General features: G+C 48.6%; 1 protein-coding gene and 1 non-coding gene across 2 annotated transcripts in view; one reads left to right on the plus strand and one right to left on the minus strand.

The window, feature by feature from the left end:
* MAN1C1 (mannosidase alpha class 1C member 1) overlaps nt 1-23,269 on the plus strand; it is a 147,677-nt gene that overhangs the window by 23,648 nt on the left and 100,760 nt on the right. The window lies entirely within an intron of this gene.
* TRNAG-CCC lies at nt 20,048-20,120 on the minus strand. The gene has a single exon. It is a non-coding gene; the product is annotated as a tRNA-Gly (tRNA).

Raw genomic sequence — 23,269 nt, forward strand, 5'->3', positions numbered from 1 at the left:
GTCCCAAATCAGTGCCTGGTGCTCGCCATGCTCTAGGAGACCTGTCAGCCTCGGCGACAACCACAGCTCCAGGCTGCTTCCATGGAGCTGCTTCTGAGCTGCTTCTGAGCTGGTCTGGGGGGAGTACTAGAGTTCCTGAGAGAGACCAGGTCAGACATTTTCCTCTTGACTCTGTGGCCTAACCAAGTCTCTCCTCGAGCAAAGGACAGGGCCTTCTACCCACAGGACGCTTTCTTCGGCACAACACAGAACTCATCTCTGACATTTCACATCCTGAGTTCTCTTTCTGCCATTTTAGACTCTGATAAATAAACCTACCACACTTGGATGTATAAATGGCTGTTAGGAGAGCTGGTTGCCCCGTTTTCCTCTTGGCCTGTGCACGTAAATATCAATTTAGTCCTTACAGAAGAGAAATAAAGAAGGCTTGGTTGCCTCCCTAATCCACACACCCTGTAATTCTCACCTGGACAACCTGGCTCTCCTGTTTCAAATCAGTATTATGGTAAAGGCTAAAGGGTGGCTGTATTGCTCTTAGCTGGGTTTATTTTTAAACTTATTTTCTTCACTTGTCCATTGAGTAAATAAGAACCCCTCAAAGGAGAACTAGAAGAGCTTGGCTTGAGAGAAAGGGAGGAAATGATCACAGCAGGAGTCGGGGAGGGAAGTTTGGTTCTGGAGAGATCCCACCTGCTGAACAGTTGACAGGGGGTCCACCAACTAACGAGCAAAGATTCTAGAAATCAGTGGACGCCAAGAACCGGGGCTAGTCACCACTGGGTTCTGAAGTGCTGGTTAGAAACCCGATCCCACCCTTTCTCCTATCCCAGAGGGGGACCTGCAGGCCTACCCTTGCCGAGGTTCCTTGTGTAATCAGGCCCAGCTGGTTGGAAAGACAAACTGGCCAGCTTGAGAGGCAAGAGGATTCTTGGTTCTTGCAGGCCTGGATCCTGAGGTTGCTTGGCTGTTGAGCTGTGCTTTAATCCTCTCTCCCAGCTCACTGCCTTGTTTGGAGGCCGGGAGGGCTGCTCCTGGCTGCTCGTTGCCCGGCAAGTAGCAAAGTGGACAGACCTCTGGCCCTGCTCTGCCCTTGGCATTTGTGAGCCGCTTCCTGGCAGGTGGGAAGGACACCCACACTCAGCTCTGCAGCCAAGACTCCTCGGGGCAGGCAGTGTCCGTCTCTTCTGTGTCTGTGGGGCCGTGACCCAGGGCGAAAGTAGCTCCGTTTCTTCAAGGCAGATGCTCTCTGCAGGGAGAGACTAACGTGTGCCCTTCTGCCTCTTGTCGCTGAGCAGGCCTCACAGAATTAACCCGCTTGTCCTTTAACCGCAGACAGTCCTGCTGGCCTGTTAGTGAGTGAGTGAGTGAATAATAGTCCCTCAGCTGCGTCCAGCTCTGGCCTGTTAGAGGGCATTCTGATCCCCACCCCAGCCAAGACCCGAGTTCAGCTGTCAGAAAGAAAGGAGGATGCACCCTGTGGGGAGAATCTCTGCCTCGGGGGGGTTTAAGGAGGCTTATCTCCGGTGTCCTCCCCTCCTGGGTGGTGGGATTTAGAAAAGCGACGGTCTTGTTCCATCTGAGGCATGTTAGCAGTGCGGCCCCCGTCAGGGCTGCGGTCGGGGAAGGGGCAGGGGGCAAGAACCTGCCCTCCGCCTGCAGTGGCGGAAGCCAGCCTGAGCTGGGATCGCTGAGTGCTCCGCGGACCCAGGTGGCCGGTCCCGCTTCCCAGCATTGGCCACGCGGAGCCACATGCTCTGTCTTTCCAATGTTGCTGTTGTTTAGTCGCTCACTCGTGTCCGACTCTGTGCAACCCCGTGACCTGCAGCATGCCAGGCTTCCCTGTCCTTCAGCATGTCCCAGAGTCAGCCCCTTCATAGCAGCTCCTGGCTCCTAAGAGTCTGCCTAGCTGACCCCAAAGACCACGGGAGACCCCGTTCCCCTGGCTCTGCCCTGTGGAGCTTGCACCTCATTCTGGGGCTGGAAGGACTGAGGGGTTCCCAGCAGAGACCTCCCACCGGAGGGCCACTGCCGCCTCCCGGGTTGCTGTTGGGAAACAAAGGGCCCCTCTGAGTGACACCGGGACTCTCTGTGAGTCCTTGCTGCCAAAGAATTCTGCTCAGCGCGGCGGAGTGGCGTTCTCCTGGGAAGTGAGACTCTGCTAATGTGTTCTCAGGTTCTGTTCCAGCTGGCGTCCGCTGTTCCCGCTCCCTGGGCTGGAAGGCCCCCAGCACCCACTCAGGCATGGGGCCGAGCTGCTGGCAGCGCTTGGCACAAGGCTGTTTAGCAGAGACTGAAGCCTGCTGCCGGCCCTTGAGTCAGACCGTCTTTTCCTCTGGCTCGACGACGGGTCTTGCGAGTTGGGACCAGAGCCTCGCGAGGCGCACTGCATGAGGGTGGCTTGGTCCTAAGCAGAGCTTGGCTGCCCTCCTACCAACACGCAGGAAGAACAGGGGCCTCAAAGCAAGGTGCTGAACCACTGCCTCTGTTTCCTCTTCTGTACAATGGGACCGTCCTTGGGATTGGAGACTATATCAATTGCTTGGCAGAGTTCCTGGCACATCAATCTTAGCTTCCTGTTGCATCTCCTCTGCTGAGACCTCTGAATATTCCCCAGCCCTGCTGGTCGTGGCCCCAGCTCTGCGAGGGACTCACAGGATATCATCTTTTTGTGCTGCAATGTGGCTACTGTGCACAGCTCATCCAGTTGCCTGCTAATCTGTCACCCTGCCCTGGCTGCAGTCCAGGTGGGGAGCTCTGTGGACTCCCTGAGTTTCCAGTAGGTGTCAATGTCCTGAGCCAAGGGGCCACGTCAGAGTGGGTATTGGTCTTAAGCTGCTTTCTCCAGGACCAGACTGCCGTGGCTGGCCTCGGTATTCCTCTAGTCTGGCTCCTACGGGAAATTGGCTGAGTGGCCAGGCTCTTTTCTAGGGCACAGGAGGTGAGGCATGTTTCGGTTCAGTTCAGTCACTCAGTTGTCCAACTCTGTGACCCCATGGACTGCAGCACGCCAGGCCTCCTGGTCCATCACCAACTCCCGGAGTTCACCCAAACTCATGTCCATTGAGTTGGTGATGCCATCCAACCATCTCACCCTCTGCTCTCCCCTTCTCCTTCCATCTTCAGTCTTTCCCAGCATCAGTTCAGTCGCTCAGTCATGTCTGACTCTTTGCGACCCCATGAATTGCAGCACGTCAGGCCTCCCTGTCCATCACCAACACCTGGAGTCTACCCAAACCCATGTCCATTGAGTCGGTGATGCCATCCAGCCATCTCATCCTCTGTTGTCCCCTTCTCCTCCTGCTCCCAATCCTTCCCAGCATTCGGGTCTTTTCCAATGAGTCAACTCTTCGCATCAGGTGGCCAAAGTATTGGAGTTTCAGCTTCAACATCAGTCCCTCCAATGAACACCCAGGACTGATCTCCTTTAGGATGGACTGGTTGGATCTCCTTGCAGTCCAAGGGACTCTCAAGAGTCTTCCCCAACACCACAGTTCAAAAGCATCAATTCTTTGGCACTCAGCTTTCTTTATAGTCCAACTCTCACATCCATACATGGCTATTGGAAAAACCATAAGTTTGTTGACTAGATGGACCTTTGCTGGCTTTTTCGTATGCTATCTAGGTTGGTCATAACTTTCCTTCCAAGGAGTAAGCGTGTTTTAATTTCATGGCTACAGTCACCATCTGCAGTGATTTTGGAGCCCCCAAAAATAAAGTCATTCTCTGTTTCCACTGTTTCCCCATCTATTTGCCATGAAGTGATGGGACTGGATGCGTGTTTGGGAGGACAGTACGGGGAGCTGCTCTCTCTCTCTGAAACCTGTTGTCCATCTCTTCCAGTGCTTCTCAACTGGGGTAGTTTTGCCCCACCGCCCCGAACCTTTGGCACTGTCTGGAGACGGTTTTAGATGTCATAACTGGGAACGCTGTTGGCATCCAGTGGGTAGAGGCCAGGGATGTTGATAAACGTCAACATTGTATAGAACAGCCTCCCACAGCAGAGAAGTATCCAGCCCAAAATGCCAGTCACGCCGGGGTTGAGAAACCCTGATCTATTTCTGGCTGAACAGAGAGAGAACCCTGGGAGCTCTGAGGATTGTCAGGCAGCAGCCTGCAGCAGCCTTAGCCCGAGTCCTCCGTCCCTTTCCATCCCCAAGCCCCAGATCCTAGAGTTGCTTTTCTCTTACTGATGGGTTGTGCACCCGTGGACAAACGAAACCCTCCGAGCCTTGGTTTTCCTTCCTGTGCGCGGGCGTCCTGGGGCTGGCCTTCTCAGATGATGATCTGTCTGGGACGTCTCATCTGGTTTAGAGCTTCTTGTCTTAGGGGATCCCAGGCTGCTGTACAGATTCGTGAGGCGCCTGACTCCTTCCAGAGGGATAGGCTTTGTAAAAGGAAAGTGGTTCTGACTTGTATTTGAAGGGGCACTGCTGGGCTGGATCCAGGCTCTGAGTTAAGGAAGCGCCATCCCATGGGGTGGGTGGGAGCCCACCCAGGTCCCAGGACTGTGCTGGTGCCAAAGCAGTTCTTCTCTCCTGTAAATAATTGTCCTGTCTTTATGCGCCGCGAGTTTTCTGCTTTAATCTGTGTGTGGCCATGTTGGGAAGCCTGACTTGACAGCTAATGCCAGGGGATGTAATCTTCTCACGTGTAGGCTGTAAATTTTCTATGGTTCCAAAGTGCTGTGGAGTTCACCGGAACACATGCTGTCCTCTGATCACTGAAGTGGCTTAAAACAAAGCTAGGCCTTATTGGTTTGAAATAAACCATCTTGTGAGCTAGGCTGTCTTAAAATGAAAAGAAAACTTAGAGCCTGTCTCTGATTGAGGGCTCCAGCCTATTTCATCCCCAAAGGTCACGGATTAAGAGATTCATTTACCATAGGATGTTGGGCAAGGCTTTTAACTTCTCCAGGTCCGAGTTTCATCTCTGAAATGGGGGGTCCAGACTGGGTCTTGGAGTCTGGTTCTGGCTTGCAGCCTCTTGCTCAGATCCTGGATTTCATGGAACTTAGGGAACATGTGCTTGATTACTGCTCCTCCAGGGCTAAAATCACCCCTTCTGAAAGGTGAGAATGAGCTGAAGAAATGACCCTCTCTCCTCGCCTCATCATCATGATTCTCAGAGGCTCTCAAAATACCAGATGCCTGGTTTCGTTACACAGAACCGGCTGACACGCGTAGTTAAGTCTCTTTCCTTGGCTTCATGGGACTGAGCTGAGTTTGACAAATACCAACAGAAGACTCTTCTCTGGCTCTTTCCCCAGCCCTTGGGGACAGAGGTGATTGATGTGTGGGGCAGAATGAGGCTGGTTTGAAGGCAGGCTCTTCCTCCCACACCCCTTTCCAACTCCTGGTTTCTCTCCTTGGCTCTGCTGTCAGCTTCAGATCAGGAGTGCTGACTTCCAGTCTATTGGTTGAAATCTCTTCCTTGTTTAAAACCCTCTGGAAAATGCCAGTTTTCCCTCAGGGACTCGTTTCAGTGGTTAATAAGACAACAGAAAGAAAATCAGTCTCACCAAAACCTCAATTCTCCTGCTGCAGTTTGACTTCAAGAAAAAAAATCTTATCCTTGAACCTGGCAGTGTGAGATAGCTCCCCTGGGGGGTGGGAGAGCAGCCCAGGGCCTGGACTGGGGGTCCCCAGGAGCTGCTTTCTCTTCTAGGGGTGGTGGGGTGATGAAACCAATTAGGCTACAATTGGGCTGCTTTCTCTTCTAGGGGCGGTGGTCATAGGTTGGAATGATCCTGTCCTTTTAAAAGACATTGTTTCATCATACAGCTACAGGTCCATCTGGCACCTCCTCCAGGATGAGCGATCTCGTTTTAGCTGTGCTTTGGCAAAGTGTTAGCTGAAACCCGTTCCTCAGGTCTACAGGGTCAACTTTGTATTTGAAATAAATAAGCCTGTGTGTTAAATTTCTTCTACTTAGTGCAAGGAATTCCATGTGTGTTTCTCTGCTGTATGTCAGGCTGTGCTTGTACCTGCTTAATTGTAGTGATTCCTCTGAAGGTGCTGTTAGAAGTGGAAAATGAAGACACGTGTTTGATCACAGCCATGCTGGCATTTTGCTGTTTAGGTCCCTTGATCAGATGGAGTGCCAGAGGAGAGAGAGAGAGGGAGTAATAGAGCAACCTGGGTCATAACCAGGCAGAGGAAAAGTCTTGTGTGAGATCTGGTCAGAAGATGGATCCCAGGGCCTTCAACCTTCAAAACAAGAGCCCGTCAAGGCCATGCTCACCATCACCCAATGAACAGTTCTGTGTCCAGAAACCCTTTCCTAGGAGTAAAGGAACTTTTCGGCCCTCAACACTTGGCGTCTGTCCAGAGGTTGAGGAGAAGGAGGGACAAGGGCTATGAGGGCAGAGGAGGGCGGGGGGTAGGGTTGCTGGAAGCAGAGGAAGGAAGTGGTGAAATTGGGCCCTGAGGCTTGAAGTGGTGGTACCTTCCTTTTTCAGTGGGAGATGCTTACCTTCTAGTGAATCATCCATACACACAGCAATTTATGATCTTCATTATTCTTCAGCAAGAAATAATTTCCTGCTCATCTGTCACTTTAAGACTAAGGGCCTTCTACTCCCAGTACTGAGAATATAGTAGCTTGTTGTACATCAGTTCTATTTATGTCCCATTGGGGAGCTCTGGGGGCTGCCCTTTGACAAACACACAAAAAAGAGATTGATACAGCAAGAGACATAGAGAAATGAGAAGGCAGGACTGGAGAACTTGGTAATCTCGTGTTAGGCCCTGTTACCCACAGGGGCTTTGGCCTCAGTAAGTAATTGGCGGCTACCACTGCCTTCCTGTCATATGTCATCCTTACTATAGAGTAAGAACCCCATGTAACTTGCACCCCAAGTCACCTGTCCTGTAGTGTGGTTGGAGGAATTGAACCCTGGGCTGCGGCCTGCCTCTGGATGGAAGGATGGCCACACACAGAGCCTGGCCTGCCACCTGGACACCTGGCCACTTTGAGGGCTCACCCACTTAAGGAGCATGTACAGCCAGGCCCCTGTTGTGTTTTCTCTGTTCCCATGCCCACTTCCCTGCCCCCAGGCCTTGATTGGTCTAAGCAAGACCACATCCGCTGCTCTGCAAGATCACCTGGTCTCACTCTGGGTGGCCTAGCAGATGTCAGTCAATCAAAACCAAAACTCAGTAACTATTGCCAGGAAGTGGGCCTTTCCCATTGGTTGTTAATCTCCACCGTGGTTCTAGCCGACAGAGATGGCTCTCCTTGTCTTACAGTTGAGAAAGCTGAGGCTCAGAGATGTTAGGCGACAGGCCCAGAGTCACACAGCTGGAAAATGGCAGAACCAGAGGGGGAGCCTTGGTTATTCCATTTTGCCCATGATTGTAAAATGCACAAACTATAGACTCTGAGCTGGCATGAGTGCAGAGGGGGGCTGGCAGCTTCCTGGGAATGAAGAGCAGTGGCCCCAGGATTGGAATGAGCCTGGTGAGGAGACAGCTCACTGTCCCGCCCCCCAGCCTGCCTCCTGATGTCCTGTCTCTTCTCTGAGGTTCTTCCCATCTGCTTAGTCCATTCGCGCTCACATAGCATTTCTTCTTTCTCTTTTGTAGCCTTTAAAATAGTCTTCAAGGGACTTCCCTGGTAGTTCAGTGACTAAGACTCTGAACTCCCAATGCAGGGGCCTGGGCTCGATCCCTGGTCGGGGGACTAGCTCCCGCATGCTGCAGCTAAGCGTTCACATGCTGCAGCTAAAGATCCTGCCTGCTACAGCGAAGACCGAAGGTGCCACGTGCTGCAACTAAGACCTGGTGCAGCCAAATAAATGAGTCTTAAAAACTTTAAAAAATAAAACAGTCCTCAAAAGTGCTCTCTTCTTTCCAGATGAGGAAGCTGAGACTCGTGGGTAGGGCCTTGTCCAAGAGGGTGTAGCAAACAGTAGAGTGAGCAGGACTTTGGGGTCCTGAGTCGTGTTCTCACCGTTTTCTCTTTCCCGCCCTTATCCCACCCCCCACCCCCAACCCCACCCCACCCATAGTTGGGGTTTCCTATGTCCCCGAAATCTCAGCTCAACTATTGTTTGAGAGGGACCCCATCTCCCCTGCATGCCCACCTTGCTCCTGAGCCTAAGGCTCAGGGGAGACGCGTTAGGAAGGGCGAGAGCTGTTGTAGAGCTGAGGGTGCTTGTTCATTCCCATCATCTGCCAGAGGACTTAGGTGTGAGTCACCTGCTTGCCTGACTATGCCTGGTGTCACACGTGTACCCAGCTGGGACGCGAGAGGGACTTGGAGCCTCCGAGTCTACAGGGCTGGGGGGTTTGTCTTGTTGCTGAGATGGCACCTGGGCAGCCTGCCAAGTCAGGGCCCCTTTGCCCTAGATCACTGTCTCCTGGGCCGTTTTTCCCCTCCTTGGGCCCCATGGAGTCAGCTCGGCTTGTGGTTCTACCTCTGTAGCCCCCCTGGCTCCATCCTCCCAACCCCACCCCGGATCTAGAATACCTCTCACCTGGCTGACTTGGGGAGCTTCTGATTTGGCCCTCAGGCTACAGTTTTCTACAGGATGTGCTTCACAACCTAAAAAGCGCAGGGCTGGTTGCGTCCTTCTCAAGCCCCCCAAAAGGCAGCACCAGTCCCTCTGGGGAATAGCCTGGCATATACCCTTCTTCTTTAGGGGGAGAGGATGCTGGGGCTCAGCTTTCAGAAACCCTAAATCCTGAAATGTAGCTCAAAAGAAATCCTTGTCTTTAATCGTAAAAGTCACATGTTGTATGAACACTGATACAGTGGCTTTCTAGCTTTTCTGATTGCACGGTCCTGGGTGAGTCCATTGATGCTATGCCTCCTGTGACCCCAAAGCAGGGCTAGGTCTGCCAGTGGGATGTGCCCAGTGATGTTCTGGAGCTGAGTCGTGAGAGCTGTTGTTAAATTTTCAGAAGTTTGTGAGCTGTTAAAATAGCCATTATTTTTAAATATATAAATTTACAATTAAAGAAATTATATTAAAAGCAAAGGTAGCAAATACTGAAATCTCATTACTCCCTAACTTACTCCATAACCTCTTGAGGTTACCTGTGTCTATTGTGTCTGTATATAATGGCGTGCTGCTGTATATGTCTACCCATCATAGGTTTGGTATGGGAATATTTACACCACAGAAATTGGCCAACCCTATAAATCAGGGTTTTATTTATTGTTTTGATGATTATCTAGACTTAAGAAAGTGGTGGGGAGAATGTTAATAGTACAGAGTAGGCATTAAACATGTATTGTAAAAAGCACGAAGAGTTGAAAATAACATTTTTCTGGCTTTCAAAAGCTACTGCTACCAAAAATTCAGCAGAGAACCCACCCATATCACTGACAAGCAAATGAAATTCTGGTATGCTTTTGTTATTTCATTTTTGTCATACTATTTAAGGCAAACAAAAGGATTGACCAGTGCTTGTGTGGGAACTACACCTCTCGTCAGCACATCACGGGGTTTGCTGTTGGTCCCAACTGTTCTACCGGCTCCGTGCCTTTGATTGGCATGCTTCAGTCCCCTTTCATTCACTGGCTCATTAACTTAACAAATATATATTGTGTACTGTGTGCCAGACTCCAGAGACACAGCAGTGAACAAAACAGGCAATCGACAGAATAACCCATTTCCAGACCCTTCGCTCCTTCAAGGCACGAAAGCTCCCTCTCTGAGTCTTGATCTCCTTTTCCCAGGGTGAGCTCTGCCTCCATTCCAGTCCTGTCTTTCAACTTTGAGCTGCTGGGAACGAGCCTCAGCTCGAGGAGGACAGAATCTGAGCAGAGTCATGCGGGAAAGGCTTGGAACTTGAATGAAGGCCAGGGATTGAATATTGAAGCAGCTTTTGGGACGGAGCCAGGAAGAGGGAAGCCAAATCAGTTTCTTTGAAGTTTGTGAAAATGGGATACATCCTCCCTGCCTCAAGAATGGTTAGCTGTTCTCTGTGCTTCGGGAATGAAGGAGATCTAAGATGAGACCTTTGCACCTGAAAGGGCTTAAAATATTTAATATAAGAAATATCACAGGATAGCCTGCTGATTCACACCTCTGTTTGTTCAGCAAATACAAATGCCTACCCAGCCAGGTGCTCGCAAGCTCTGTGAGCTGCCAAGCCTGTGATCCGAGGCCTCTCCCCTTGAGGGATTTTCAAACTTGTGGGGCAGTTTATAATCCAGGTTGATGGCCAGTGAGCACAGCGGTCAGAATGCCTCCCCACCCAGCCCCCACCCCAAGCCTTCCTCTTTCTGGAATCAGGCCCCCACCCACGGGCATCCAGTTGCTTCTTTCTTTGTTCTCCCCCTACTTAGCATTGATCTCATTTAGCAGTAATTAAGTATCTGAGTGCATGTTTGATGGATGTCTTGTCTTGCTCATAAGAATGTCAACTCTAGGAGGGCAGGCAAACAGGCACCCATGTCTGGTTTGTTCATGGGGCCTGGCATCAGAAGGCAATCAGAAAGAAGTTGTTGAATAAGTGAATGGAGGAGGGAATAAGCTTGGAGGAGGGAGATTTGTGCAGGTGAGAGGCCCAGAGGGCATCTGGAGGGAGTGGCTTGAGCTGAAAGAAGGTCCTTCTTCCACTTGCTGCAGGTGAAGCCAAACTCTTGCATTTGTCAAGGTCCTGCCCAAGCTTTACCTCCATGGCATAGCTTTTCCTTATGTTTTATGTCTTCTTATGCCTCTGGAGAGGCATCTATGACAGAAAACAGAAATTTGCAGTATAACTTTTATGTGATTCTTAACCTTTCTTGACTTCCCTGGTGACTCAGACGGTAAATCATCTGCTTACAATGTGGGAGACCCGGGCTCGATTCCTGGGTCAGGAAGATCCCCTGGAGAAGGCAATGGTGACCCAACCCAGTACTCTCGCCTGGAAAATCCCATGGATGGAGGAGCCTGGTAGGCTACAGTCTGTGGGGTCACAAAGAGTCAGACACGACTGAGTGCCTTCACTTTCACGTTCTTTAATCTTTCTTAGGTCACAGACCTCTGTGCTAATCTGATAAAATACTATAAACCTTCCTCCCCAGAATAATGCCCCTGGCATGCACACACACACACACACACACACACACACACACACGAACACAGTTTTATGTGCAGTTTCAAGGAGTTCACAAGCTTCCCTTCCAAATCAAGAACGCTGCTTTAAAAAGTAGGGTTCCCTACCGCAGGCCAGTGCTGTCCCTCTACAGCCCCAGTAGCTCACACACTTCTTGACATTCAGGCCTTTGTGTGGAGATAGTAGGACTGAATAAGTAGGTGGGGATGTTAAAAGCTGTCCTGATTTGCCATGACCTGTGTAGAGTCGAGCTAAAGATTCCATTGATGTCGTCAGGGCAGAGGATCAGCTTGAGCAGAGAATGGTAGTGTTCTCCATACCACTGACCTGTCCTGGCCCTAGGAGTGTGGTTCTGCCCATAACTGGAAGGCCACCGCTCCATAAGATCATTTTCCAAATAAAACCTTAGAACATGGTGTTTGACATGTTGTCTGATAGTAGGGTAGAAATTGGGCCTGTCTCAGAAAATCAGTGAAAGGGAAAAGTGAAAGGGTTAGTCTCTTCAGTGCAGTTCAGTCGCTCAGTCGTGTCTGACTCTTTGCGACCCCATGAACCGCTGCGTTCCAGGCCTCCCTGTCCATCACCAACTCCCGGAGTCCACCCAAACCCATGTCCACTGTGTCAGTGATGCCATCCAACCATCTCATCCTCTTTCATCCCCTTCTCCTCCTGCCCTCAATCTTTCCCAGCATCAGGGTCTTTTCAAATGAGTCAGCTCTTCACATCAGGTGGCCAAAGTATTGGAGTTTCAGTTTCAACATCAGTCCTTCCAGTGAACACCCAGGAGTGATCTTCTTTAGGATGGACTGGTTGGATCTCCTTGCAGTCCAAGGGACGCTCAAGAGTCTTCCCCAACACCACAGTTCAAAAGCATTAATTCTTCAGCACTCAGCTTTCTTTATAGTCCAGCTCTCACATCCATACATGACCACTGGAAAAACCAAAGCCTTGACTAGATGGATCTTTGTTGACAAAGTAATGTCTCTGCTTTTTAATATGCTGTCTAGGTTGGTCATACAGAGAAGGCAATGGCAACCCACTCCAGTACTCTTGGCTCGAAGATCCCATGGATGGAGGAGCTTGGTAGGCTGCAGTCCATGGGATTGAGAAGAGTCGGACACGACTGAGCGACTTCACTTTGACCTTTCACTTTCATGCATTGGAGAAGGAAATGGCAACCCACTCCAGTGTTCTTGCCTGGAGAATCCCAGGGACGGGAGAGCCTGGTGGGCTGCCGTCTATAGGGTCACACAGAGTAGGACACGACTGAAGCGACTTAGCAGCAGCAGATTGGTCATAACTCTCCTTCCAAGGAGTAAGCGTCTTTTAATTTCATGGCTGCAGTCACCATCTGCAGTGATTTTGGAGCCCAGAAAAATAAAGTCAGCCACTGTTTCCACTGTTTCCCCATCTATTTGCCATGAAGTGATGGGACCGCATGCCATGCTCTTAGTTTTCTGAATGTTGAGCTTTAAGCCAACTTTTTCACTCTCCTCTTTCACTTTCATCAGGAGGCTCTTTAGTTCTTCTTCACTTTCTCCCATAAGGGTGGTGTTATCTGCATATCTGGGTTATTGATATTTCTCCCGACAATCTTGATTCCAGCTTGTGCTTCCTCCAGCCCAGGGTTTCTCATGGTGTACTCTGCATATAAGTTAAATAATAGTCTTATTATTAAGGTTAGTCCCTTAGTCATGTCCAGTTCTTTGCAACCCCGTGGACTGTGGTCCTCTAGGCTCTTCTGTCCCCCTGTCCATTTTCCAGGCAAGAATACTGGAGTGGGTTGCTACTTCCTTCTTTAGGGGAATCTTCCTGACCCAGGGATCAAACCCCAGTCTCCTGCATTGCAGGCAGATTCTTTAGCATCTGAGCCACCAGGGAAGCCCCAGAAAATCAGAGGTTGTGTAATTTTAAGGAACTTAACTTAGACCTGAGGCTAATGGGTTTGTTCCTGGAGTTTCCTTAAACCTCAGAAGGGGTCTAGGCTGTATTCTGCGTAGAGACTAGGTTAGTCCTCTAATTCTGGATAGAGGGGCCCAGCATGGCAGCCCGTTTGTCCTCCACATTCTTCTCCATGATCACTGATGTCACTAATTCTTAGTGTGGTTACCACTAAATACTGCCAATCTTCTGCTCATTACCACCCTTTCTTCCCCAAATCTTATGGTACACGTGAATCCCTACCTTTTAAAATGTTCAACTCTAGAATTAAAAAAAAAATTTTTTTTCTTTTATTTAAATCCCTATTTTTCACATTAGGTTGTTTGACAGTGTTGATTTTTAGACACCAGAATAGTTTAAAATCATTGGGGGGAAAATCTGCAGTACTAGCTTTTGCTTGGAAAACAGTTGTCAAGGAAATAGATTTTTGCAAAACACTGCTTCCCTGGAGAGCTCTCTCTTTCCATGTATCCCCACACTGAACATTATTCTCCTGTGCGATGCAGGAGGCAAAGGTACCATTGGCAGGTAATTGGTCTAGTCAACATCTAATTATGAATTAAAACCCTTGCTGCCACATTCTGAGGTCGGCAGCCAGTGGTGGACCGAGTTCAAATTCAGTTTATAGCGCATCTGCAATGTTCTTGGACTTACAGAAACGACAGAAGATTTCTTGGCCCTGGCCCTAGACAGGGAATAGGATTCTGTAAACTCTATTAGTAGACAATGGAGGCGCCTGATAGATGGAGCTGAAATTGCAAAACATTGTTCCATTAAAAGAAAAGGTGAAGGCTCCTGGGGCAAAGGCTGTGACTCAAGGCGCTCACATAAGGAGATACTTATCTCATGATTAGAGTGCTGGCGGCCCAGACGCCAGCCAGTGGTAGGTGCTTGGAGAATCTGTCACTGTTAGACATGCCAGTGTATGTATGAACTGCTCAGTTGTGAGCAGACCTCATAAGTGAGGCTGGTGGATTTAATTATCACTTGTGAGAACTTCGTCGAGAAAGTGCTGGCCCAGTTAGAGTTATGGCCAGTGACACTGGCAGGTGGTTAATTAGAGACCTCTCCGGTCCATGCAAGTGTAGGGCCACGTGTGCCAGGAGGAGAGCTGGTGACAGAGAAGCAGAGAAATGATCACGTCTCCATTATACCTGTTTGTGTCAGGATCTGTTGTACTTGCAGTCATCTATAATTACAAAAGCTGAGATACTGTGGGATGGTTATTGATACTATTCATTTTTGTCATGTTGCCTGGTAATGTCCCTTTGTGCCCAAGACATGCATGTTTCTATAGTTACGGGCTGAAGAAGTGAAAGCTTCCTTGCTCTTAGCCATTTTGCCATCACAATATTCTAAAAAGCTATTTTGAGAGATAGTCAAGCCCAATCTATGGGGCTGAGAAATGGACCCATTGTGATGAGAGCCTGAGTCATTGAAAAGACTTCATTTAACCAGAGTTCATGATGCCACATTCCCGGGTAGCAAGAAAAGTGTTCCTCAACAGTTAACTGCGCTCTCCTCTCCTCTTTCAAGTTACGTTCAATCCCATTGTAGGTCAATCTCTAGTTCAGGTCCCATTTTGCATGTCCCATCTGACGGCATGAGAAGCCAGAAGTTGTGAATCTTTAAGCTTTTGATGAGTTTCAACCTAAGGAATGGTCACTGACGGGGAAAGTGGCAATTTGGTATTGCAGGTAGAGTCTGATTGCACCTCCATGAAGTCAGTTATCTCCACCACCCTGCTGCTTCTGAAACTGCCCCATTAGTGGAAGAAATGGTGGCAGTTTTCACCAGAAGTACTCTAAATCATTCTCTCTAAAGGTCACACTGGTGGAATTTTCAGACAACACCTGGGATTGCCCCTCTTTTTTTAAGTGGGAAAGCAGCTGCTCCAGGCATGAGGAGAGGTCATCTTTTGGGTTTCAGATCTCTAGTTAAGGCTGTAACCCTGCCAAAGTGGTGATCGCTTAAGGATAATTAAATTCTACATTGTTCACGCTAAACTCTTGAGATGGGCTGATTGGCATATTTAAATCTCATCTCCCAGGCATTTGCTAATTATCATAGTCTAGTTGGATAAAAACCTAATCAAATAGCTGTTTAGAGATGCTTTGCATTTTAAAATGTACCTCTGATTTTCCACTGGTTCTTTCCCTGACCTCAAGAGGGTTTAGAGTTTTAATGGTTTAAATAGCCACAGCAAATCACTCAGGAAACTTCATGCATTTTCATTTTCTCCTTTGCGTCATTTCCATCCTTGACCCCCTTTCATCACCCTGAATGAAGCTTTCTTACGTAGTGACTTCTCGTCCACGAGGGGCCTGTTGAATCCCAGCTAACGAGGCTCGTCTCTTTTATTCCTTTTAAGTGGTACCAACCAGGCCCAGAGTCAGATCTGAGACTGAATGGTTATCACATCTTTCTCGGGTCCACAAACGGAATACCAACTCCATGGTGAAACTAAGAGGAATTTCCTTCTCTTCTTGCTCAGAAAAAGAAAAACAGAAAGAGCAGTTTCTTGGGCCAGCATGTTGAGTCAAAGCCACCCTTCCTAGAAAAGGCACCCAAGACTGGTTGTTATTTTATTAACAGCAGCTGGAGAAGACCCTGACCCCGGCCCCACCCTCACCCTGGCCCCAACCCTGCCAGCTGAACTGAGATCGTTTTAGGGGATGTTTGTTGTTGTTGTTTTTTTTCCCCTCAGCCACTGTGCTCAAAATTGGGAAAACATGAGGGTTTTCTCCTTTATACAGAATATATGGCTGTCGGTGACAGAAGTCTCACCAAGGCTTTCCTTTCTAGGCAGTGTCTAAAAGGGCCTGTCTTTGAGATTTATGAAAGAGCCCCCATGAGCCACCGTCACCCGTAGCTGTGCCTCAACAGCAAATACAGGGAAGAGGAATCTTGAGAAGGTTTTAGCGAATCACCTGTCACTGGCCGTCAGTCCAAGTGTCTCCTTTCTGAGAAAGGGTCTGTTTTGCCAGCTCTGTGGGAACTGCCACCTCCCTGCAGCAGGTGTACAGGCCCCAGCAGGAAGCCCAGATCTGGGGGCCGCTGAGACCAAGTCTTCTCTTTCTTACTAGAAGCCAGAACGGCAGAGCTGGGGCAGGCGCACTTGGTTACTTGAGAGTGTGTGTAGGGGGTGGGGACTTGAGGGGCGGGAGGAGGAAGCTCACACACAAGCCAGCTGAAAGCCTGCGGGAGCTCTTGATTCCGATCATTCAAACCATTCAAGGATCTGTGAAGTTCGAAGATCTAAGTTTTCTGTCTTTCCTGGTCGTCCCACTAGTTCATCAAGATTAGAGCCTCTGGTTTCCGTAGTTAATTATTCTTTGGTCTTCTGTTTCAGGGTTTTGAAATCAAATTGCTTGATGTTTTACTCTCTCCCGTGTGATTAAGTTATCTTTTATAACAGGGCTGCAATCATCCTTTCAAGAACACAACACTTTAGCTCAGCACTGTCAAGGAAGATGTCCTTAGTGTCCCATGAAGTTTAGTCTTGTAGGAGTGAGAAAACACCACCACCCCCTGATTAGGGATCCAGAAGTGCCGCCACACATCACCCGTCATCACAGACCTAGAAAAATGAAAAGGAAACCTTTGTCGAGCTGTCTGATTAATGCAGACTCGAGGAGTGCTTATGGGGTGGCAGCTCCTTGGCTTCGTAGGATAAATGAGCCCCAGGACCTGTCTTTATATGGTGTTTGTAAGGCTGAGCAGGTCTGTTTACCGCTTTGAAATTCTCTCTCCTGGTGTGAACAGGTAACCTTATCAGTGGGTTTCGCAAGGCATTCTAGCCCAAAAACGAAAGTATGTACTTTAGAATCTCTGCTGATGGGGGACTAGAGGGAATAAAGAGAAAAGCCAAACGCATGTCTCAGGCTACAGATGGGGAACAGGAGGAATTTGGTGGGTTTTTTGGATACTAATTAAGATCTCAGCTCAATTATCTCTGGAGACCTTCCTCAGCCACCTCCACTCATTCAATCATCCTCTCCCCCAATCCCTTGCTTGATTTTTCTCCACAGTGTTTACCACTATTCAGAATTGCCTTGCTTATCTGTCTCCTTCTTATTGTCCATCTCCCCACACTAGGGTATCCAAGCCATAAAGGTGGGAACCTTGCCTGTCTTCTTCACTGCTGCATGTACCAGAACATGGGGTACATAGTAAAATGCTCAGTATACATTTTTTAAAATGCATGTCAAGTGAAGGGAGATTGAGAAAGGAACAGGAAGAGGCAAAGATTGGAATCAGATCTAGGTTTTAACCCAAACCGTCCACTTATTGGCTGTGTGCCCTTGGAATAGTTACCAAACCTCTGTGAGCCTCAGTTTTCTGTTCTGTAAACTGGGCAGATACTAACCAGCTTCCCAGAATAGCAGTCGAGGATTAAATGAGATAAAGTATATGGTAACTTCTGGCAAAGGGGCTGGTACAGGGAGGTGCTCACTAAATACTGGCTCATTCTCCAAGCCTTGATTGGAACAATTTTACTAGACAAGAAACAGGGCCCTCTACTGTCTAGGAGTGTCCAGTGGTTCTCAAGCCTCCTTCTCGGGTCTAGGAATGGTATCTCCAAGGGAAATAGTGCTAACACTTTTTTGGCTCCAAGGAGAACCACCGTAAATGTAGGCAGTCTCACGTGGGTCTAGGTGCATGAGTCAAAGGTGGGGTCCTAAGGATTCTATACTCAGACCTGGTTCCTCAAGAGATGGCAACACTGCCTGGAAAACAAGACTCCTGTCCTCCTGAAGTCTTTTGTCCTCATCCTAGGCTGAAGGTCTCCATGCATACCCCAAAGACCTTGAAACAGGTCACTGAGGCCCCTTGCTGTCACAGAGATGCCACTAACAGCCTTTAGAAACTGGTTTTCAGGGGTTTCTACCCCCTTCTGATGCCTATGTCAGAAGCTTTCTCTATCTCCTTTATACTTTAATAAAACTTCAAAAAAAAAAAAAAAGAAACTGATTTTCAAGGCTTATCTTCCAGATTTCAAATGGCATTACCTCCCTAGACAACCTGGCAACAGAGATGACTTCTCTCCGCACTTCAGTCACGATCTCTCTACAGCTCCCTTTGGTATGTTCCTTGTTTTCACATAAACCTGTTTTTTTCCCCTTTCCTTTTAAAAATTCTTAACATTTAGACAAAAAAAAAAACAACTGGTTCTGCCTCTCTCACGTTTCCAGAGGCCGCAGCCTCTGCTGGGGCAGCTTTAAAGCAGGTCATCCCCTCCCTTTTAGCAGACTGAGCCTTCGGGAACTAGAAATGTGGACGGTGATTGTTTTCAAAAAGAAACAGTCCTCAGGATGGGCCGCCTGGCACTAGTTAGCAGCCGGTCCTCGTTTTGATTCTGTGTGGCACGTGCCATCCCGAGCTGCTGGGTTGATGTTTTGTTCATTCACTCATTGGACAGTGAAGCAGCCTAGTGAGATGGAAAGGGACACAGCCTTTTGAATCAGTCAGACCCCAGCTTCAAACATTGCCTCTGCCACTTGCCAGCTACAGGGCCCCAAATGTTGGAAACAGGAGACGCTAGTCTTGCCTGGGAAGGCTGGAGAGTGGGAAGCAGCGTGCTGCTGTGATTAAGTGTGCAGACTCTCAAGCGGTCTTCTTGGATCCATTGCCTGGCCCTGCCACTGTTTGTTCTGCATCCTGGGGCAAGTCACTTAACCCTTCAGGACTCAGCTGCTTCCTTCACCCTGTAAAATAGGGAGAACAGTGGTAACCCACCCTGCAGGGTTGGTGTAGGATGAAATGCTTCTGAAAGGCTTAGCCCAGGGCTCCGCCCCGGCTCGGTGCTCAGTCCATGTCCACCACTGGATAACAGAGGTAACACACGCAGCCATTATTACAAATGTGCTTTGTTGACTTCCTCTGTTGGGACAGCCTCGTGCTAGGAGGGTGAGGCTGTGTTGGTGAATAGGGCACAGAGTTCAAGGGCAGGGGAGGCAGACATGAAAGAAATTATTATCCTGCAGAAATCTGAAGTACTATCACAGATGGAAGACAAGAGGCTGTAGGACAGTGAATTCCAGAATGCTGGTACCTATGCTCCAGAACCTTAGAATTCCTTTTCCAGAAAAAGGGCTATGATGGAGTGGAAAGTGGTTTGGAGGCTGAGTGGGGTTTGTTCATTCAGTTTTTCATTGGGAAATGCTAAGGCGCTGAAGTAGTATATTACTTTCCTATTGTAGTCACAAATTGCACAAGTTTAATGACTTAAAACCACAAATTTACTTTTTTATGCTTCTGGAGATCGAAGTCTAACAGGTGTGGCTTTCTGAGCTAAAATCAAGGTGTTGGCCAGGTTGCATTCCTTTCTGGAGGCTCCAGGGGAAAATCCATTCCCTGGCCTTTTCCAGCTCCTGGAGGTTCCCTAGATTCGTTGCTTATGGCCCCTTCCTCCATCCTCAAAGCCAGCGATGCCCAGTGGAGTCTCTTTCACATCTCACCATGTTGACGCTCTTTCCTCCCTCTGTCACTTCTAAAGACCCCGTGTTTCCACTCGGCTTACCCGGATAACCCAAGCTAATGTCCCCCTCTCAAGATCAGCTGATTACTGATCTTAATTCTATCTGAAAACTTAGTTCTGCTTTACCTTACATACTCACAAGTTCCAGGGATTGGGACATGGGCACCTTTGGGGGGCCATTATTCTGCCAGACCTAGGTGGGAAGGTGCTGGGTGTATTTGAGATATTATCCAAACGCTGAAACTTGGAGAATGGAAGGGGCCTGGGAAATGATCAGAGACAAGCCATTCAGGCATGTTGCCTTGGAAAGCTCTTGGAAGCTCTTACACAGAAATGACATTTAATGGCTTGGAAGCCTGGCATGCTGCAGTCCATGGGGTCACAGAGAGTCAGACATGACTGAGCAACTGAACAAAAACAACAACAATTTTTATTTTTATTCATTTTAAAATGATTTTTTCCTTTTATTTATTTGGCAGCACCAGGTGTTAGTTGTGGTACATAGTATCTTTACTTTTTGTTGTTGTTGTTAGTTATAGCTTGCAAACTCTTCCTCACAGCACATGGGATCTAGTTCCCTGACCAGGAATTGAACCTGGGCTCCCTGCATTGGGAGCACAGAGTCTTAGCCACTGGACCACCAGGGAAGTCCCTAATGGCTTGCATTTTTAAAGGGCTTACTCTGGTGGATATATAGACCAAGGATACAGGAGCAGGGGCAAGAGAGGCAGCAGGGAGACTGTGCTGAGGTTGAGGGGCAGTGGTAGGCTGGGACGCAGCTGGGAAAGGGATGAATGAGAGAGATCATCGACAGACTTGCTGGAGAGTAGACATGAGGTGTGCAGTTGAAGGAGACTCCAGAGGACTCGGAGGTTTCAGATGTACAGTGCTGCCTTTACCAGTCTTGGAAAGATAATGAATGTGGAACCCACGGCCGCAGCTGCCAGTGCTGCCACTTATGACAGGGTTTTCTCTCTGCGGGGAGCGGTGCCGAATGCCTAGCCTTGTAATTACAGTCGGCCCTCCGTATCCATGGGTTTCACAACCGTGGATTCGACCAACTGAAATTCAGTCTGAGGTTGGTGAATCCATGGATGCAGAACCCGAAGATAAGGAGGACCAACTGTACCAAGTCATTTTACATAAGCGGTTGGAGCATCTGTGGATATTGATATCTGCAGGAGGTCCTGGCTGCTAAGGGATGACTGCAATCCTTACAGCCCTGTTGGAGGCAGGCATGGTAATCGCTCCGTTCTGTGAGAGGCATGGGCTTCGCTGGTAGCTCAGCTGGTAAGGAATCCACCTGTAATGCAGGAGACCCCGGTTCGATTCCTGGGTTGGAAAGATTGCCTGGAGAAGGCATAGGCTACCCACTCCAGTATTCTTGCCTGGAGAGTTCCATGGACAGAGGAGCCTGGCAGACTGTGGTCCATGGAGTTGCAAAGAGTCGGACACGACTGAACAACTAAGCACCGTGCATGAGAGGCATAGGGTATTGTGACCAAGAGTGTAGACTCTCTGGGTTTGGATCCAGACAGGATGTGATACTTGGGCCTGTGCCTCAGTTTCCTCATATGAGAATGGGAGTAATGATATACTAACCTTATAAAATTAGTATGAAGATTAAAAGAGTTGACATATATGTGAAACACTGATGACCCACTTAATATATATATATTAAGCATAATAGTATCATTCTCTTTAAACAAATGAGATCATTGAGGCACAGTGAGGTTAAGTATCTTGTCTAAAGGCACACAGCTAGGGAAATCTGGGACCCAAAGCCAGGCTCTTACCCTCCGTGCCTTAGCTCCTACTTGAGAAGGCCTCTCCAAGCTGTGGCAAGAACTGTATGTGCTAGTATGCACAAGCACCCTTATCACGGTGTTTGGCATATGCTGTATGTTCCATAAGTGTGTGTCTGTCTAAGTGTGATTTCTTTTCCTGTGGAATGGGAGTGATGATGACACCCACCCTGCCTCACTCACAGGATCGTAAGACTCAAATCAGGAAGGCAAAGCACAGTGGAAATGGTAGAGCTAGCTGCACATGGGTGGCCTTCAAAATGGCCTCGTTGAATGATTTCCCCTTGGAATTTCCCTCACAGATGTGCTGCGGTCTTTCCAGTTGTCAGTCATCTTTGTCCCCATCTCCTGCCTCCACCCTGATGCCCCATCTTCGATAGACTAGGGTGGGGAGGACCCTTCTCTTTACAGTTGGGGAGCCAACCTCAGTACAGTGTCAGAGCTCAGAGTTGCTTGTGACCTTCTCCATCAGCATCTTTTCTCTGCCTTCAGACCCTACACCAAGAACATACACGTGTGCAGTAGTAAAGTGTCTCACCCACTCTTGCTACACCTGTGGGCCTCACAGGGAGTGTTGGAAATCTTGAAGTGTATGTGGGGGGTGGGGTAGAGATGTGAATAAATTTGCACTTTGAATAATCACTGTGGCTATAGTGGCACACTGTTTAAGAGGCTGAAGACAGTCCTCTAGGCCAGTTTGGAGGCTGCTGCAGGAGTCCCCCAGAAAGGCGGGAGGGATATAGATTCAAGAGGTGGTGCAGAGAGAAGTGAATGGAGACAGACTCGGTAGATAAATTAAAAGGGAGCAGTCATCCTGTGGCTGCTTTTGACTGAACACATATTATGTACCAGCTGCTGTGCTAAGCACTCTGTGTGTGTTATCTTATTTACTCCCAGGGTTATCATAAGGATTAAATGTTCCTGTCCTTTTACAGATGAGGAAACTGAGACTCAGAGAGGTCAAGTCACTCACTCAAGACCACACAGTCAGCAGGTGGCAGAGCCCTAGAACAGCTTCTCAAATTTTAATGTGCGTTTGGATCACCTGGTTTAGTTCAGTTCAGTTGCTCAGTCGTGTCTGACTCTTTGCAACTCCATGAACCGCAGCACGCCAGGCCTCCCTGTCTATCACCAACTCTCGGAGTTCATCCAAACCCGTGTTCATTGATTCAGTGATGCCATCTAACCATCTCATCCTCTGTCGTCCCCATCTCCTCCTGCCCTCAATCTTTCCCAGCATCAGGGTCTTTTCAAATGAGTCAGCTCTTTGCATCAGGTGGCCAAAGTATTGGAGTTTCAGCTTCAACATCAGTCCTTCCAATGAATATTCAGGACTGATCTCCTTTAGGATGGACTGGTTGGATCTCCTTGCAGTCCAAGGGACTCTCAAGAGTCTTCTTCAACACCGCGTTCAAAAGCATCAATTCTTCAGCACTCAGCTTTCTTTATAGTCCAGCTCTCACATCCATACATGACCACTGGAAAAACCATATCCTTGACTAGATGGACCTTTGTTGACAAAGTAATGTCTCTGCTTTTCAAAATGCTGTCTAGGTTGGTCATAACCTTCCTTCCAAGGAGTAAGCGTCTTTTAATTTCATGGCTGCAGTCACCATCTGCAGTGATTTTGGAGCCCAGAAAAATAAAGTCAGCCACTGTTGCCACTGCTTCCCCATCTATTTGCCATGAAGTGATGGGACCTTGTCTAACTCAACGAAACTAAGCCATGCCGTGTGGGGCCACCCAAGATGGATGGGTCATGGTGGAGAGATCTGGCAGAATGTGGTCCACTGGAGAAGGGAATGGCAAACCACTTCAGTATTCTTGCCTTGAGAACCCCATAAACAGTATGAAAAGGCAAAAAGATAGGACACTGAAAGATGAACTCCCCAGGTCGGTAGGTGCCCAATATGCTACTGGAGATCAGTGGAGAAATAACTCCAGAAAGAATGAAGGGATGGAGCCAAAGCAAAAACAACACCCAGTTGTGG

Source organism: Oryx dammah, unplaced genomic scaffold, assembly GCF_014754425.2.
Source record: "Oryx dammah isolate SB20612 unplaced genomic scaffold, SCBI_Odam_1.1 HiC_scaffold_27, whole genome shotgun sequence".
NCBI lineage: Eukaryota > Metazoa > Chordata > Mammalia > Artiodactyla > Bovidae > Oryx > Oryx dammah.